Source organism: Mus pahari, chromosome 3, assembly GCF_900095145.1.
Source record: "Mus pahari chromosome 3, PAHARI_EIJ_v1.1, whole genome shotgun sequence".
NCBI classification, from domain to species: Eukaryota; Metazoa; Chordata; class Mammalia; order Rodentia; family Muridae; genus Mus; species Mus pahari.
Genome location: NC_034592.1, coordinates 28,102,068 through 28,121,668, shown reverse-complemented (window position 1 = coordinate 28,121,668; position 19,601 = coordinate 28,102,068). Strand labels below are relative to the sequence as shown.

Genomic DNA, 19,601 nt, shown 5'->3' with positions numbered 1-19,601 from the left:
ACTCGGGAGGCAGAGGCAGGCAGATTTCTGAGTTCGAGGCCAGCCTGGTCTACAAAGTGAGTTCCAGGACAGCCAGGGCAATACAGAGAAACCCTGTATCGGAAAAACAAAACAAAACAAAACAAACAAAAGAATTTACACACCTCTATCATGTAGGGGTAACAAGACTCATTTGTATAAGCAAGCTCAATAAAGGTCTCCAGGAATAGGTTTTCCTGCCCAGCAGTCAAGTTCAAGCTTCTCTGGGTCAGGGGCATGAGGATCGGGCTCAGCTAGAATATACCAATAGCCATTTTTGTTAAATGGATGTTCCAAAGGATAGTCATGAGGAGAGAGACACTGAGTAGAAAATAGAGGGTCACTTCTGGCCGTCTTTGTGGTCCCTCTTGTCCATCTTACTACTTACGCTTGGCTCCTCTTCCTTCCCCACTTCTTCCGCCTGTGATCCCCCATTTAGGTTCCCACTAACAGACACAGCACTGCTTTGTTTCTGCTTGTCACAAGTTGGACCAATATATTACTAAGGTCCTGATCCAAAAGTCCCAACTTGTGGTTGTCTTCTTCTTCTGGGTCTTTGCTCCTGGATCAGGGTGTTCTTTGACAAGAACACATCTCTTTGTTTTGATAAGGTTATTGGGCCAAGTCATTTTTCCAGGTCTCTGTCTGGTAGTCATACATTCCCAGTATTTATCAATAACTGGTATAATATCCGTATCTTTAAAGAACATGGTTTTTGGATGTTCATCCTGTGTTCGAGACCGCTTCATCAACTTCACCAAAGCACTAAGGCTCATTTCTTTCAAATTTGCTTGCTTCCGGAGAAAGTAGGTCTTCCCACTGTGATGACACACATGGCAATGGAAGCTGTAGTTGGTCAGAAAAGGCAGATATGATGACGTGTCTATTCCAAAGCTGTCAGCGGTAAACCACTTTGTGCATATTACTCATTGCAACTTGACTTTTCCCAACTGCCGCCCATTCTCCTCATACACAGAACCCGCCTGGGAATCCACCATTTCTGAAATGTCTCGAGCACCTTCCAAACTATCGTTTCCATTAGAAGATTCTGTCTACATACCACTTATATCAACCAAGTTTGTATCCCTGCAATCTTGTTCTTATCCTGGCCTCCTTCTTCATCCATGTCTCAATGGCGACTCCTTCAGCGCATATGAATCTTATGGTTGAGAAAGTACAAAAATTAAATTGTGTAGTTGGGACATACCAGCCTCACAATTAAAAATTATATATATAATAATTGTGTAATTATATTATATAATTCTTTATTGTAATATATTTTATATAATATATAAATATTATAAACATTTTATATAATAATTAAAATTATTCTTAAATATATGTTTAATAGAAAAAAAGAAATTGTTCTCTTAAGTTCCTTTGTAATCTAGGAAGGATAAACTTGAGAAAGCAATTTCTTTTTTCTCCAGTATTGAAAAAAAAGATATATTCAATTACCTTTTTCGTACTACTAAATATGACTAAAATTTGAAATTAAAGACTGTTTGAATGGTTAGAGTTTTAGCACAGTGTCAGATCACTTACCTAGAATGTGTTAAATTCTCTACCACCACAAAATATAATTAAGTCAGAGTTTGTGCTGGCTATATTTTTTGTCACTGCAGTACAAGCCAGAGTCACTTATGGAGTGAGAACCTCAAATAAGAAAATTTCCCCAATATATTAACCTGTGGGAAAGCCTATGTTGCATTTTCTTAATTAATGATTGATGTTGGAAAGCACAGTTCATTATGTTTGGTCCTGAGCAATATAAGAAGGGATTCTGAACAAGCAAGAGCAAACCAGTATGCAGCACCCTTCTTTGCCCTTTGCTTCAGTTCCTCCTTTGAATTCCTGCCCTGATTTGGAAATGTAAGATGACATAAACTCTTTCCCTTGAAATTTGTTTATTGTTATATTGTTTTATTACAGCAATAGAAAACCTAACTAATACAGACTTACATTTTTAAGTTTATAGCAGATAAGCTGCACAATGCAAGAAGAAGTGTATCATAATGGAAATATTATTAAAATAGACATAACTAGTCCTAAAGCCTGCTGAGATAATACCAGAGGTAGTATAAACTGTTAAAAATGTTTATACTGATGAAAAATGGCCTAAGTACATAACATAATATTGCACAATACTGTTCTATGCTTCTTTTTAAAAAATAACTTCTCTATAAAACTCTGTGATGTTCAGTGGTAAGTCTGTTTTGGTATGGGCTGTGTACAGTGCAACATGAATTGAACTTGCATAGCAATGGTTTTATATGTGACATCTTTTTCTACTCAACAATAACTTTATTAGTATTAAATACAAAATAGTTTAGTTAAAAATATATAACATAATGCAATACCTGTTAATATATACATTTGAAGAATCAAGCAAACATTAATAGAATCCTAAAAGAAAGGAGAGACAGGGTTAAATATGTTTCCTTGGTAGCAACATAATGAGGGTAGTGAATGATATAATTAATATTCAACCTTTAGAGTGAAGGTCTAACTTAAGTAATGATCCCTTCCAGGTACAGATAATTTCTAAGGTAATGACAGTGTAATGAAAAAAAAAAAAGTGATCAATTGAACAAACCAGGAATTATGGATGATGTGATACTAGTGTAGGCTAACTCTTCCTTGGGGAAAGTTCAGGGAATGAAGCAGAAATGATTTATGTAATAGGAAGTTCTTAAATATAGATATAAGTAGTAAAAAATAAATGTGCTTGTGACAGCAAGGATAATTGGTCACTTTTGGAGTCTTTAGTATCTGTAGTAAAATAAATTCCTAATGGACTCAAAGAGAAACTTAAGGACAATTTTATTAGATTAAAAGAACATTTGTCCGTGCAGACAGCTGCCTATAGTAGAAGAATAAAGGACAAAAGACGAAAAAGAATACCAACCAAAATGTTTAAAAGAGCACAGAGATCAAACACCTGGCTGAAAAGCATCCACAGAATGGAAAACAAGCTTTAGAGAAAATGGAAGGAATGGCAAAGTATCAACAAAAGCAACTTAGGTTCAGGCCAGTACCCAAGAAAAAAGGATGGACAAAAGGCAAAGTGTTTTCCTGAAGAAGATTGTCTTCTGCTGGAAGCATTCTTTAGTTGCCTACAGTTCTTTGTTAGGGTTAGAGACTCTGTGAGATTCCACCCTTCTAGATTCAGGTCTTGTTTAGGCAGCCATGTTGGTGAGACATTCATGGGTATAGCCTTTCTGACATTCCTAGTAGATGTAATCCCACAGCAAACTTTCTTATCTACAAGTCTTACAACCTTTCTTCCCTGTCTTTTGCTATGATACATACCAGTAACATTATATAGACTGAGTAGGCTTTATTTATTTATTTATTTATTTATTTATTTATTTATTTATGAACACACACACAGAGACACTCATCAACAACTAAAGAAACAGAAACCATAAGTTTGAGGGAGAAAGCAAGAAGTACATGGAAAGGGTTATATGGAAGAAGTGGGAGGATGATCGTGTTATATTTTAATTTACAAAAATTAAAGGAGAGGTTAAATCTATATGACTCAGGTGGCAAGGAGGTGGATATATCCAGCCCAGGAGAAATTCATGGTGACTTGTAAGGTTAAGGCACAAAGTGTGGAAAGGAAAAGTATATTATCTCTTTAGCATAGCTGAAGGTGAGCCCAGCTTCCTAGGGCTCTCCTTTGTCCTTTGGCTGATTGACTCAGCCCAAACAGGACATTAGGTCTCTAACCAGAATAAAGTCTCTATTCTTTTGACTAGACCAGGTTTCCTCTTAAAAGGTCTTAATGTTAATATCAGTAAACTTCTAGAATTAGAGAGTTAGTTCTCTCTAATCTGTTGATGGGACAGTTGCATTTTGTGAATCTATATGCATTGAAGCCTCATCTACTGGAAATAAGCATTTCTTCTTTTGAATGATAATTTTAGCTACAAGCAGTTGTGTCCCCTGCACTCGATATATATTTTTTTTTCTAAAGAAAACAATAAATGATTGGTGGTTAATCCCTGTAGTAGAAGAGTTACAGTCATTATACAAATATATTATCTGGGTCTAGAGTTACAAACATTCAAGTGACCATCAACAAAGTCCTTTTTCTGTAAAGTCTCAGATGACCATATGATACAGGTTTTCTCTTAGGACATTTTCAGGAGTGTGGAAACTCATCGGACATTTACAGTCCTATGTATTGAGAACAGAGTCTCCAGTGCAGGAGATCAGCATACTAAGCTAAACTCAACATTATTCACTCTCAGGGTATTTTACTAATGTCTCCTCCTGTTTAGCTGAATGTGCTCCTTGACCCTTTTAACTTTGTTCCCAAGTGAGAACCTCATGGTTTTCTATTCTTGAAATTACCACAGAATATTTAAGTCAATAAATATTGAAACATCTGAAACTAATATAAATAGTTTAAACACTTATATGGTTTGATTCATAACTTTATGACATGATTGACATAAATACACTTAAACCAGTCAAAAATATAAATTGATCTACAATATATCCTATTATATATATATATATATATATATATATATATATATATATATATATATATATATCATATGGCATATATATAATATATCATATAGCATATGCATCCTTTTTTCCCTGTATGGACTGTGCATGGCTGATAAATGAAGAAGGTAAAAGAAGGCACTGCTTCTGCCTCTATAGAATTCAGGTTTATTTAGTTTGAACAATGAAGTTATTTGATCAAAAATTTTTTACTTTATAATTTGCTCATACTTTCTCCTACACAAAGATACATTTTGGAATCTGTTTCTGTAGTTCAAGATATTTTTCAATCCCCTACAAGATCAGTAATCTTTTGTGTTAATGAAAACATCCCTAGGACCACAAGTAAATATTTCCAATGACAGCTAGGGCTAAAGTTAAATGTTGAAGAATAAATAAAATGGTAGGATAATAATTTACTGAAAATGTTTATAATTTTTTTTAGATCTACAATAGCAGACTGCTGCCTTCTAAAGTTTTATGGATATTGAATGTTTGTCCTTTACTGAATATATGTCTAATATCCTCACCTGAAATAGATTCATCAAGAAATATAGTATATTTAATGACATTTCCCCTCAATCTACCAGGATTGGCATTACCATCTGGCTTTTATTTAGTGGCCATTCGGTTACTCAAATTTAGTTAAAGAGAGAACAGTTCATTATCCAAATGACTTAAAAAAAAAAAAAGACAGAAGTTCATAAATGCCTGGAATGAAAAAATGTGTGATTTATGCATGTATTAGCTCATGACATGACCTTGAAAATATTTAATTGCTGATTTTTTTCATTAACTTTCTGGTAACTAACAAATTATAAGCTTTAATTGTTCAAATTTACTGTCTAATATAAATTCATGTAGAGAACATAGTGCCTGACTAGTTCAGGACAAAGGTATGTACCACTTTCCCTCATACTCTTTGCTCAAAATCCATCAGTATATTCTTGTTACTCAGTTATGCTTTGTATTTTTTATACCTTTCATGTCATAATGCAAAGAAAGCATGGAAGGATCAAGATACAGTGGCTAGCCCATGGAGATAGTTAAATAAGGCGAAGGAACTTTGCACTTTGAGGCTACACAGAGTGCCTCTAAATGTTTTTTCTTTAAAATGGAATTTATTAAATAGCTTAAATGCATGGCAATGGAGAAATAATGGCTTGAAGTGATGTCAAATTAAAGCAGAGAATAATGGCATTTTGTAGCGTTAAATGTTATATTTTCTAATATTTTATTAAATCAATTACAGAAAAGTAGGTGTAAAATGTCAGGGTTTGAAATGTAGATAAATGCATATTAACATGTAGACAAATAAAGCATTGAATATTAAATTAACTACAAAATAGAAATCATTTTTCCCCACATTTTTCTTTTTCTATTATAAATGAACTCATTCATAGGCCACAAGAAACATTCATTGTAAAGCTATTTTAAAATGTAAGGCTTAATTAATTATTTTCACTCTAATCTGTTCTTGGGCAAAACATTTCTGGGTATGAGAATTCCATCACCCAACAGCTCCTAGATGGAAGTGACTGCTTGAAAAATCACAGGAGAGGAATGTAGTGGTGTGGGTAATTATTTCAGTCACAAAAGCTGGATATGCAGAGGGTCTTATGAATACCACACCAGTTTGGATATAGTTGATGTTGTACTTTGAGATTCTTCTGTTGCTTTGATCTCAGTAATAATAACTTTTCTTCCATATACTGACCATCAAGTTGAAGCTAGGGAACCAAACACTGTTACTGGGATTTGCTTTTAGTTTCCCCTCAAGTCACTGGTCTTTATGATCTCAGATGACAAGAAAGAATTCAGATGATACACAGAGATCATAATAGAAAATAGTAGAAAATGGTTTATGTAGAGTTGAGGGAAGAACACTCATGGGTGAGAAAGACAGAGATGCATATGTCTGACTATCCGTAAGAAGTTTTAAGTCTCCAAAGAGTCATAATTACCTTTTATGTCTTACTTCATAAATGATTGGCAGGCTCATTTTGATTAACTTTTGACAGAGGGTTATTTATTTATTACCCCATATGTGATATTTGATAAAGAATTCTAAAACATTTAGGATTCTTTTACCCATCTTCATATAAACGTATTTTCTTGGCTTCTGCAAAACACAATACATTTCTTTCATGAATAATTTTAACCTAATTCCACGAAATTCATACATGAATAAAGAAAATATCATTCAATTTTTGCCTCTTGGTTAATTTTATTCAAATAAAAGGGGAATACTAGGTAGTTGAAGGAGTGGTAATAAGCCCAGCTCTGTACTATTACTTTCTGGTTTCAGAAGGTACTGTTATCAGAGAGGGCCCATTCTCAATGCCCTTCAATCCTCCGATAGGACTAAGCTACCTAACAAATCTACACAAGAACATTTGTCTGATCACTTATCTTTAGCTATTTAAGCAAATCTAACCAAAAATAATTTCAATTTCACCAATTTTGATGATTTCATTCTTTTTTTTAGTTAGAATACCATTTTAATATCAAATATATTGATATCTCAATTCACTTTTCCACTTATTATTAAGTGTAAACTTTTGGCAAATTATTTTAACATTCTGAACCTAGGTTCTTCACAGCATTGACTAAAATGTTAAAAGCATAAAATGAGATTTATTTTTAACAATAACTTAATTTTTGTAAGTGATTCATCTTCATGTGTAAGCTTCTAATCTCACCATAGCAGAAGGTACTGAAGCACATTCAATTTGCTTTATTTATTTATTTATTTATTTATTTATTTATTTATTTATTTACTTTGCATCCAGATTTGCAGCCTTCCCTTTCTTTCTTGCCAGTCCCACCCTCATATACCCCTTCTCCCACTACCTTCTCTGAGGGGAAGGCAAAGCCCCCCACGGGTACCAACTGGCCTTAGCAAATTAAAAATGGATTATGGTTAAGCAAGTCCTCTCCCTTGGAGGCCAGACAAGGCACCCCAGCTAGGGCAAAGGGATGGAAAGGCAGGAAACAGGGTTAGAGAAAGCTCCTGCTCCAATCCTTAGGGGACCCACACAAAGACTACCCTGCACATCTACTACAGATGGGTAGGGGGGACCTAGGTCTAGCCATGAATGCTCTTTGGGTGGTAATTTAGTCTCTATGAGCCCCCATGCATGGGCCCAGGTTTGTTTACTCTGTAGGTCTTCCTGTGGTGTCCTTGACCCCTCCTGCTCCTTCAATCCTTCTCCCTACTCTTCCACAAGTGTCCTAGTTTCCACCTAATATTTGGCTGTGGGTGTCTTCATGTTTCCATCAGATCCTGGATGAAACCTCTCAAAGGACAGTTCGATGGTTACACTAGGCTCCTGTCTGCATGCATAGCAGAGTGGTGGCTTTACTTTCTCCCATGGGGATGGGTCTGAAGTTGGACTAGTCAATTGGCTGGTCATTTCCTCAATCTCCGCTCCATTTTTATCCCTGCACATCTTGTAGGCAGGACAAATTTTGGGTCAGAGGTTTTGTGGATATGTTGGTGCACACCCTTCACACACACACACACACACACACACACACACACGCACACGCATGCACACACACACACACACACACACACACACACACACACACACACTACACTGGAAGTCCTTCCTGGCATCAGAAGGTGCCCACTTCAGTCTCCATATCTTCTACTGCTAGGAGTCTCAGCTAGTGTCACTCCTATAGACCTCTAGGGCCTTTCTGGTTCCAGGTCTCCAGCTATGCGAAGAGATGCCTCCTCCCCTCCCCCACTTACCTCTATTCACTTTCCCAGTGGTCTCACAACACCTCCCACATCTGATACCCACCCTAGTCCCCCTCTCTACCCCTGGTCTTACCCAGTTCCCTCCTTCCATCCACCTCTATATCTATTTTATATCCCCTCCTTGCTGCAGATGGACTCAATTGGGTCCTCAATCTTCAGGAAAACGGGTTCCAGTGGCTACAGGCGGGCAAGGAGTTGACTGAAGAAGGGGGTGAAGACAGATGAAAACACAAGGGAGTGTGCTGTATCTGAATGTAATGTCAAATCAAGCATCAAAACTTTTTATACAGAAGAAAATAGGGAAGTTAGGTGTCTCATTGGCAAGGTACAATGAGGTTACCAGATGTTTAATAACTCTAACACAAAACAGAGGAAAGTGAACACAAAAACTGGCAGGAACTGGGCAATAAAACAACTGAGATAAAGTCAGCTCTAAGGTCAGCCATATTCTTAGAAACCAGGTGTGAGGTCTTTACACTCCCAGGGCAAGGGCTTTCATGCCCAATTAGGGGCTCTAATTAGGGAGTTCCGATCTAGCTAACCTTCTCAAGAATAATGCAATACTCTAAAACCACAGCCTGATCTACTTCCTAAACCATTGTAAATTCCTGTAAATGGGAGCAACTTGGCATTTATTCAAGGTGATAGTGTGGGGTGACTTTCTACTAATAAGTAATATAGTCTGCCATACATAACTATAATAGGAATTCTAAACTTACTTTGCTAAGCTTGCCCTGAGATTTCTAACCCTATGTAGTAGATAGTAATGCCTGATTTCTTTCACTATCTCCCTTACAATACTAGAGGCAATTCTGAATGTCACTGAATAGGGAACATTCAAAGCCCATATTTGGCTCAAGGGCTACCTAGGTCATTGGTGAAGGCCAGGAAGCAAAGTTTGATTTTGCTTACGTATTTGGCAAGTCATTGCTTGGAGGCACCTATAATAAAACAATACTGAAAGAAAGCACACAGATCCATCCATTCACAAGAACAAGTTTGGAACATCAGTTATATGGGATGCCATGGTTCCTGGAAACTAAGTTTCCATGAAACTCTTTGCCTCGGGACTACATTCAGGCTTTTGTCCTGTCACATGGGTCACTACTGAAGTTGATGTAGCACCTCCTGAGTGAGATTCAAGCATCCTTCGGCCCTCCCTATTAGCTTCTTTGGGTCTGTAGAGTGAAGCATGATTATCCTGTACTTTATGACTAATTTTGACTTATAAGTGAATACATACCATCCGTATCTTTCTGGGCCTGAGTTATATCACTTAGGATATTATTTTCAAGTTGATTATTTCTTTATTATTCTTATTTTAAAATGGATTTGAAGTCTTATTCCTTTTGATTTTGAAACAAAACTTGGGAGAGAATGGGAGTCCTCTGGAGCTATGGACATTTTCTCACAGACAGAGTTCCAAAATGTGAGAGGTAAAGTGCCCGACAAAGCAATCACCACCATAGACATTGCAAGCCAATGACATACACTTCCTCTGTCTTTTCTAAATGTGAACAATAAAATTTATAGACAATGAACTGAGGTTAGAGAGGAGTTTCATCTTGTGATTATGAGAGGGCACTTGAGAAAAAGAAAGAGAGAGCTCTTTAAAAGGAGAGCTGGTCCCTGAGAACATGCTACCAAGGAGCTGCTTGTCTATGGCTTCCAATTGGATTTATGGCAGAAACTGAGGTGAGATATGAGGTTTAGGTAGATGAACCGTTTGGCCTCAGGCACTTCCTCCTCACATAAAGCTTCCAGAATGTTGGGTTCCTGGGACACATTTAGCCTACATAAAAGAGAAGAAGGAAGATAAATCAGAACAGGAGCCAAGAGCCCTGAGGTTATTTGGGTCTGGGTCATGACAAACTAAAGATTTTGGTTTTGAAAAAGAGTCATGATTTCTGTCCCTGAACTGCCTGCCTGACCACTTATTATCTTCTTTTCTCAATATGAAAATTCCTCATTAGCCTCTGGTCTAATAATTAGCCTTGCAAGGTGAATACATTCTAAAGATATATATGCTCTTTTTATCAAATCCTTGACACAATGGTTTCCAAAACTTGGAAATTCCCCAGAAATCTTAATCTGGAAAAAGGCTTATCTTGGAACTTGTTGTCAGCAAGAGACAGGACCATGTCTCTAGGACACATGTTGATAACTTGTCAGATGGCATTTGCTCTAAATAGTCAACTTGGCACAGCTTAGAGTCACCTGAAGGGGTGACTCTCCTTACGTGGTTGGTTACAAGCATGTCTGAAGAATTGTCCTGCTTGTTGTTTGTGGATAACAGAATTTCCTGTGAAGGACATCCTATGCTGAATAAAGAAGCAAACTAAGCAAGAACCTGTGAAGTAAGCAACATTCCTCCATGTTTTCTGCCTTTGAGTTTCAGTTTGAGTTCTTGCCCTGCCTTCTCTCAGTGATGGACTGTGGCATGGAATTGTAAGCCATAGAAATCCTTTCCCAAATAAGTTGTTGTTGCTGTTTTGTTTTTAATATAGTATTTGTCACAGTAGCAGGATGAAACTAGAACAAAATTAAAGACTAAAGCCTAGATGATGATCCTGGATGAAACCAACCCTAGGACTGAGTAGCTGTCTATTCCCATTCCTTCTATTAGTTCTATAAACATGTTATAACCCTCATAAGGAACTTTGGGGTGACAGGATCTCTTTTTGGTATGGTACCTTGGATTTCTGGGAGGGGGAGTTAGTATTAATTATTCTACTTTCTTGTTAACACCTGAAAAATTGGCCTTTTGAAGTTGTTAGAGTACAGACTCTGACTACAATAACTTCGATAAAAGTCATAATCCTGATAAATTCTTCTTTCTTGAAAATATTAAAATCTATCACATGTCTAATTTACTATGTCCTTAGTTACTAGTTTTTCAAATCATGTACAATTACATATGAGAATATATTTACTTTTTAAATACATATACTGTGTGCCATGTGACATAATTAAAATGTAAACACAACAAAAATTTCCCATTAGTAAAACATATGCTAAAATGGCATTTTTCTCATTTATTTGAAATTATGGATATCAGAGGCAGACATTCCCTAAATGTAATAAAATTTTGACTACTTTAGTAAGAAAATAAGAAAAAGAATCTTAAATCTTTATTTTTACATTTCTTTGCATAACCAGATGTATTTTGTATACTATAAAAAGCAGGGGACATTGGGTTTGCATGTGTGACAATCTCATCTTGGAAGATTCTTCATCTGGTTATGATTAGGCATTCTGTATGCAGTTTTCCAGTACTTAATTCCTAATCTGTGAATGAGAGTGGTCTTTCCTGATTGGATAGTTTTCAGTCCTGAGTGTTTAGGATGAGCCAATGAGCAATGCCTTCCTTGTAAATGAGGCAGCATGTTACATCAGGATGCCACTGATTTTGATTAATTCTTCCATTTCCTGTTCTGCTATTCTACAATGTTATACTCGGTTTAGTGGAATGCCTTCTATGCTAGGGAAAATTGAGGATCCATTTTCTTAATAATGGCCTGTTCTGCACATAGCTCTGTAACCAGAGTAATTAACTTTAGAAAGATTATATGTCCCCAGTACAGGGGAATGCCAGAGCCGGGAAGTGGGAGTGGGTGAGTTGGGGAGCAGGGCAGAGGGGAGAGTATAGGGGACTTTCAGGATAGCATTTGAAATGTAAATGAAGAAAATGTCTAATTGAAAAAAATGAACTAAACTCTAATAGTTCCTAAATAACCAAATTTGACTACTCAGCTTCAGTAAGCAACTTATATGTAATAGTTGTTCAAACTAGAAGAAAAAAAAAGGCATTTAGAAGAAAGTAAAAATATCTGTAACCTAAGGTTTAATGAATATAACAAAGTAGCCATGCCAAGGTGTGCATTGTTTTACCTCTAATCTCTCTTCTCTTTGGAATTTTTTTCTGTCTACTTTTTTCCAATCTAGAATCTGAGGTTAAAATACAAATGAAGCCAGGCATGGTGACACACACCTTTAATCCCAGCACTTGGGAGGCAGAGGCAGGGGGATTTCTGAGTTTGAGGCCAGCCTGGTCTACAGAGTGAGTTCCAGGATAGCCAGGACTATACAGAGAAACCCTGTCTTGAAAAAATAAATAAATAAATAAATAAATAAATAAATAAATAAATAAAATAAAACAAAATACAAATGAAAACCATCTGTTTTTCTGTTCAGTTTTTTTTCTCTGAAATGAAGCACCCTAGAATAATATTAATTGCATGTATTTCAGATAAACTAAGTTAGTGATATTTTTAAGGATATAATTTCAAAAACTTTGAAATAACCAATATTTTCAGGATATGTATACCTATGAAATATTTGCTTTAACTGCATCTAGGTTTAGCAGAATTTTCAGCTTCAGCTCCACATAAGCCTTTGAAAATCCTGCTTCCATCTGCAGTATTATAAAACAAAGTATATTTCTCTATTTGCAAATTTGATTTTAAAAATAATGAAACTGTATTTCAGAAGTAAAAGTTGTTGCTATATAAATTGGGAAATAAAAATCAAGACTTATTCCAGAAAGAAAATTGTAGAAATAAACTGAATGTCAGGGTGAGAGACATATTAAGGATGAGTTAATACCTTACATGGTTCTGAAGTATGTCCATGTAATGTCAGAAATATAAATAAACATATGATGTCCTTTACAAGATCAGAATATACAGATTAACAAATTCAGTAAGAACTTTATAGAATTCAACCTCAAATGTCTATAAATTCATCCCCATTTAAAAATCACTTTTACTCAAACTTTTCCAGTAATGTGGAATGATTAATTCTGCATTACTGACCATCATGCAAGTTGTAAAAGTATTTTCTCGACAGTAGTTATTCCTGATCCTTTCTTCCTCTCACTAGGTCTTAGAATTGTATTATTAAGGAATCCTCAGAATTATTGCTGCATTGAAGAAAATAAAACCAAGAAAAATGATGACAGAACCAGATTCTAGTTTTCCAATCCAAGTAATATACTACTCTCATTCCAAAGATGTTTAATAAAAAATGGATTATGCATGTATTCTATTATTTAAAATTCATTTGCCCTGGATGCATATGCAGATGGTCAGAACAATTTCAGTCCTCATTTAAATGCTTTGTTTTGAATAATTCCACTATACTCAACAAGGAAAGCACTCCCTTTAATATTAAACACGATGAAATATCTTTTAAAATATTGGAATAATGAAATAAATTTCTCATAAAATCTCTTTGGCAAAAAGCATTCCTGGGGATGGAGAGGTGCCTCAGTAATTGAGAGTAATTGCTGCTCTTACAGAGAGCCTGGATTTGATTCTCAGCATGGTTGCTTACCACTGATTTAATCTCCAACTCCAGTTTAAAAGATGTTCTCTTCTGACCTTCATGCCACAGCACACACATGGTTCACATAACATGCATGCAGGAAAACAGTCTTACAGACAAACTTGTTTTGAAAACTAAAAGAAAAACGTAAAAACAAATTATACCCTTCCATTTTCATGTTAATATCCAGGCTAGGCAATCCTGGGTTATTCTCATCCTCCATCAGTGAAGCTTCTTTTGTAGTAAGTAATACAGAATACAGAGAGAGACTCAGGGCAAATGAAGGTGTTGAGAACAAGTGCTTAGCCCTGAATAAAAACATTTATGCCATTTCTGCTAAGACTCAGGCTTCATCACAGAAGAGAAGGGAGAAATAAGATTGAGAGAAGATGAAGAAGATGGAGCCATGCCACAACCATTGCTAACATGATCTGACTACAGCTGAAATGGCTTTAACTGAGCCTGCAGGTTTGGGTCTTTCAATAGTCAATCATAGACTTGTAAGAGGCTAATAGAGCCCCACCACTCTCTGACATGTTCTGACGTGTACTGTCAGATATGTCTGTTATGTTCTGGAAGAAGAGCATTATTTTCAGTTGTGTATGCAATGATGAGCCTTCCAGGCTCCAATGGACAGTTCTTTGGGCCCACAAGCGACTTGGCTGAAATAAGTAGATCACAGAACTAGAGAAAACATCAATGTGCAATGGAAACCTATAGGGAAATAGAGGAGGAAACAGGGGCACAGTAGATGATAAATATATGTGTGAATTGTGAATAAACATTAATGATTGTACGCATGAATGAACTGAAAAGGAATACACATTATTGATACAAACAAACTAAATAAATGTTGACAATTCTAAAACCTATTTCACTTTCCAAGTAATAACTTGCTCTGTAGATTTAAGTCAATAATATGGAACTAGTTAACAGGGAAGTAGCTGCAACATTTGATGACAGTAACTCACTTCTCTGGTGTTACTCTATAATTGTAAACTGTCAGTTTTGTCTTTAGATTAGTTTTGTCTTCTCTAAAGTCTGAAAATCAAAATACATTATGACGGTTGAATGAAAACTCTCATGTTTAGCTTCAATTCTTTAATAAATGGCTGAGTAAAAATAGAAAATATCAATTATTTGTTTCTTGGAAACTTTGACTATTAAACATATTCACTCGATTTATCTCATTGATAAGATCTTTGGGAGATTGATTAATCTATATCTATCTTTCTGTTCCCACTTTGAGAGAAGGAAATGGAGTCAGAGACAGAAAGAAACATTAATGCTTAGATAAGGGAACAGTGTAGAATTGCTATTTTAATAAATCTCCTGTGTGAGGCTGCTAGCTGCCTCAATGGTTTATGTTCCTGAATGAAAGACACATACATACCCTTTATATTTTAATATGCTTTAAGCAGCACAATAGCTGGGTGACTGCCTAGTCTCCATATTTCTACAGTCTACCTCGCTCTAAGTTTCTACTTCCTCATTTAGATGTTCCATCTTGGCTGCTCTAGACCCAGTTTTCTTGGCTCCCTTCCTTGGAGGGTTTGATCCACTTCCCTATCTACACCTCCTTGATATGGGAGTCTCTGAAAACAAGAAGGCGAGTTAAGGGCCAAGTTTAAAGAAATGGGTCAATGTTGAGATGTAGGTTCTAACATTATGGGCAATTGTTCTACAGGCAGGCTGTTCAATGTTGGCAGTGTCCTTATGTGACATCACTTTCCTTTGATTAGAGATTACAGGAGTGGCTCTGACCTCCAACTGAGGTAGGCCAGGAAATTTCTCTTGCCTTATTACATAATGGATTCTGATGCCAGTCTATGGGAATGAGATCATTCTCTGAGCTGAGCTGAACTGAGTATTTTATTGATTGCCAATGGATGTTGGAGGCCCAGCAAACTATCAGTGGTGTTACCCCTTGACAGATGTGGTACAAGAAAGAAAGCTGAGAAAGCTCTGGAGATTAAGCCATTAAGCAGTGTTCCTCTGTGATCTGTTCTTCAATTCTCACCTCTGGATTACTAACTCCATTTTCTAAAATTTCACAATAAATTTTATTTCTGTTATTTTAAAGATGAAGGGATTAGAACAAGGAGCAGTGGAAGTCCAGGTCCTAGACATGTGAAAGGTTCTTCTACATAAGAAGCCAACATCCTGACTCCAGAGGCTGTGTACTGTGGTAGAGCAAGTGTGAGTGTCCTCACTCCCTATTGAAATCTGGGTGCTCAGTGTGTTGCTGACTATGTTGCACCTTCACGAGTTTGGCCCTTGAGAAAATCAGAGGATTCCTAAATTCAAATGGGGAATCCTGAAGTCCCAGTCTTTCAGCTTTCTGACATATACTTCCATCTCTTCTGTTAATTGTGATGTTATCTGCCATTATTTTGAGATCATCACTTGATTCTAAACAACAGTTATGCCTATCCTCCAGTTTACAAAGCTGTAAGATAAATGTACTTCTTTACTTTATGAAGTTTTTCCACTTGGGTATTTTATTATGGTAATAGCATAAAAATATACTACACTATGCAAGTAATCCTAAAGTATTCTTTCTCTTTGAGACACTACAAGCTCATTTTTATGACTCTTAATGTTATATTTTAACCACATCTACTGTATAAGAATATATAATTATACAAATATAATTATATATATACACATATTTATATATTTTTAACACAGTTTTAACATCTTGCAATACAGTATCTAAAGTAATACCGGAGTTTTGTTTAAAAGTCTGTGGACCTCTCTTATAATATTAAGATTGACATTCCATTATGGCATGGACATAAGAGAATTTGATTTAATATCCTCCTTTGACAAACTCTTCACCCTTCTTCTAAAATATTAGACAGGAGAGTTGTATTTAGGCAATGGTCTAGGAAATAACATTCTTGAAATATTCATCAAAGGTGTATGAGATTGAGAGGGTGATGTCTATAGTTTCTCAGGAACCCACTCATCTTGCTGACATAATTTTTAAAAGAAAAATCTTTTGTTTCTGTGGACACAGATTCAATTAGATATATATGTTATAAACAATAACTAAATCTACGCTTCAGGGGACATAGTCTTAATGACTCATTTATGTACAAATCTATAGCAATAAGTATTGAACACTTAATATATTCTAGGAGTATAGGTTCTGGAAAAGATAAAAATCTAGGTTCCAAGCCTTTCTTTTTTATTATTATTATTTTCTTTATTTACATTTCAAATGCTATCCCGAAAGTTCCCTATACTCCCCCGCCCCTGTTCCCCGACCCACCCACTCCCACTACTTGGCCCTGGCCTTCCCCTGTGCTGGGTCATATAAAGTTTACAAGACCAAGGGGACCTTCTTCCCAATGATGGCCAATCAGGCCATCTTCTTCCAAGCCTTTCAATAATGGATCTGTGTTCTCTTGACTGTTCTCATGACTATGGGAACCCTGCTGTGGGCAAACAAGATGGTTGGGGTGAAAAGAGGATTGGTCCTTGGTTGTAAACAGTAGCCAGGCACTGAATCATAAGAGAAGATTCATAAAACCTTGCATTGAATCCATAGGTGAGGATTGGGGAATTAGTTCAAAACCCATTAAACTCATAGAAAAGTTATACTTTCTTTTAAATTTACTATTTATAAACACACCTCTTGCATAAAAGGAGGGAAGAAGTTTTCAGTCAAATATGAATAATATTGGACTTGACACAGAGAATCTTGTGAGTCTGATTTTTGCTGTTCTGTCTGAATGACATGTTCTACTGTGAAAGTGGCTAAGTAAGATTTTATTAGTTATAAGTCAATATACTTACAAAGTATAGTCAGCATGTATTTAGATAATACAAATGAGGAATTTCTTCTTTAGGTTGCAAATGCTATGTGAAAACACTCATAGGTTTTGAGTTAGAGGAAACTAGTGGTCTATAGGTCTATAATGAATATGTTCCAAATGTTTTAGCTGATTTTTAACAGGGCATAAAAGAAGTTGCAGACATGTTTGGTGAATGGCTCTTGAGCAGTCAAAGAAACCCTAAGCTATTGGTAGTTCTGTTTTTGACCTTGCAGCCCCTTCAGAATCATGAATTTGTAATTAGTCTGCAGAACCATAAGTATGTTGTGTTCCAGGGAGCATCATTCATAGTACAAACCCATGCATAATCTCAAGCTGTATAAATGTATCTCATGTGAAGTATTGAATAAGTATTACTTTAGTAGTTATAATCACAGTGAGGATAAGAAAACTAACATAAAAATCTTGCCAAGTTGCCATTAAAAATGTTTACAACACTTACTAGTATGAGATTTTCTTCTACTTAGACCATTGTGTAATCCAAGGAATAGTTCACTGTCTTCTCTTTTCCTTGGGAAAGGAGCAATGTTTGCTGCCTTTCATCTGTCTCATTTTAAATATCAGAAGGACCAAAAGGAAAAAAAAATGATTATTCAAAGACATGACATCTGACTCCTTTGCCCTCTTGTTTTAACTTGAGTTTAATCAACAGAGAAACTAGAATATATAAATATATTTTTCCCCAAATATACAATAAAATACTCTGACAGAAGCAACATAAGAGAGAATTCCGTTTTGGCTCACAGTTTGAGAATACAGTTCCTTATGATGGCAAAACCCTAACAAGAGGATCCTGAGGTCATGCTACATCCATGTTCAAAGCCAAGAACTATCATTTCCCATGTTCAACAACCTTTCTCCTGTTTAAGCATTCCGGAACTCAAGCTTAGGGACTACTGCCTACAAATCTAGTGGTATTTCCCTACAGGTATGGACAAAACTCTCCTGATCTAAATAATCTCCCACATATGTGCCCAGAGGCTTTTCTCCCAGGTGATTCAAATCTTGCCATGTTGACAATTAACAATAACCAGTATACCTTCAGTTATCTTAATTAGAGCATACTATGTATTTCTTACTTCAAGTTTAACTGACATCATTCCCATAAAAGCTTGAAATGTGCTGAGGAACTCTGAGAGGTAGAAAATGGCATTCTTATTTTCTGTTTGAAGGCAAATTACCTGGAATGTTGAACTGACTGTTGGAAGAATTACTAATGAGACAAATGGAAGAGAGAGTACTAAGTGGCTGTCGTGTGCTGATGTTTGGGGTCTGTACTTCCTGGGTTAAGAACACAAAAAGCACAATAGGGAAGTTTATAGACTGATTTTAATTTTATTGTTTTCAAGTATAGTTAATAACATTTAGCTTACAATAGCAAATATTATTAAATAATACAACTCTTTCTAAAAAAGTAATCTGTTTATTATATTAAATACTTTTACGTTTCTGACTTACCACCCCACTGCTCATTTCAAGGCTAAACCAGCTGCAGCTATTTCTCTGAAATGCATAACATTCTTTGGTGTACAGCCATGTTTCTGGCCAACCTGTCATTTTGCTTAACGATCATTTATGAGCTTGTCAGAGAGGAAATCACTGGAGCATTTGGATGCCTCCCATGTGACTGCTTTTATTCTGTTTAACACACAATATCTGAGTGTTACCAACTATGCTGTCTGCCTTGTAAACCTGAATTTGCTTTCTTCATTGATTGATTGGATTGGGTGCTTCAACCAAAAAGATGTAAATGCAAAGAGGCAAATGACATATGGCTAGACATGTGAATTTCTGACATATAAATTTCAGGTTTATGTTGCATACTCTCAGAATTAATTTTATTATTTATCTGAGAGAACATATGTGGAATTTAAGTATCTGTGCAGAAACAAATTTTCTGAAAAACATGACTTATTTTAAAAAATGGACCTATTTATGGATTCAAAGTAAAAGTGCATACAAAGTAAACTATAAGTTAGATACTGCACACTATAGACATTCATGATAACAAAGCATGTATATTCATTTTGAAGAGCTGAGTAGGCTTGCAAGATACAGAGATGATAAAGCTGGTTTGGTAAACACATTTAATCTGGAGAGAGAAATGCATGATTGAGCTTTAA

At 35.9% G+C, this 19,601-nt stretch overlaps 1 protein-coding gene and 1 pseudogene across 4 annotated transcripts in view; one reads left to right on the top strand and one right to left on the bottom strand.

Moving 5' to 3' along the window:
• Lrp1b (LDL receptor related protein 1B) overlaps positions 1–19,601 on the top strand; it is a 1,962,444-nt gene that overhangs the window by 1,634,733 nt on the left and 308,110 nt on the right. The gene's annotated exons all lie outside the window — the stretch shown is intronic.
• LOC110319530 lies at positions 136–19,035 on the bottom strand (annotated as a pseudogene).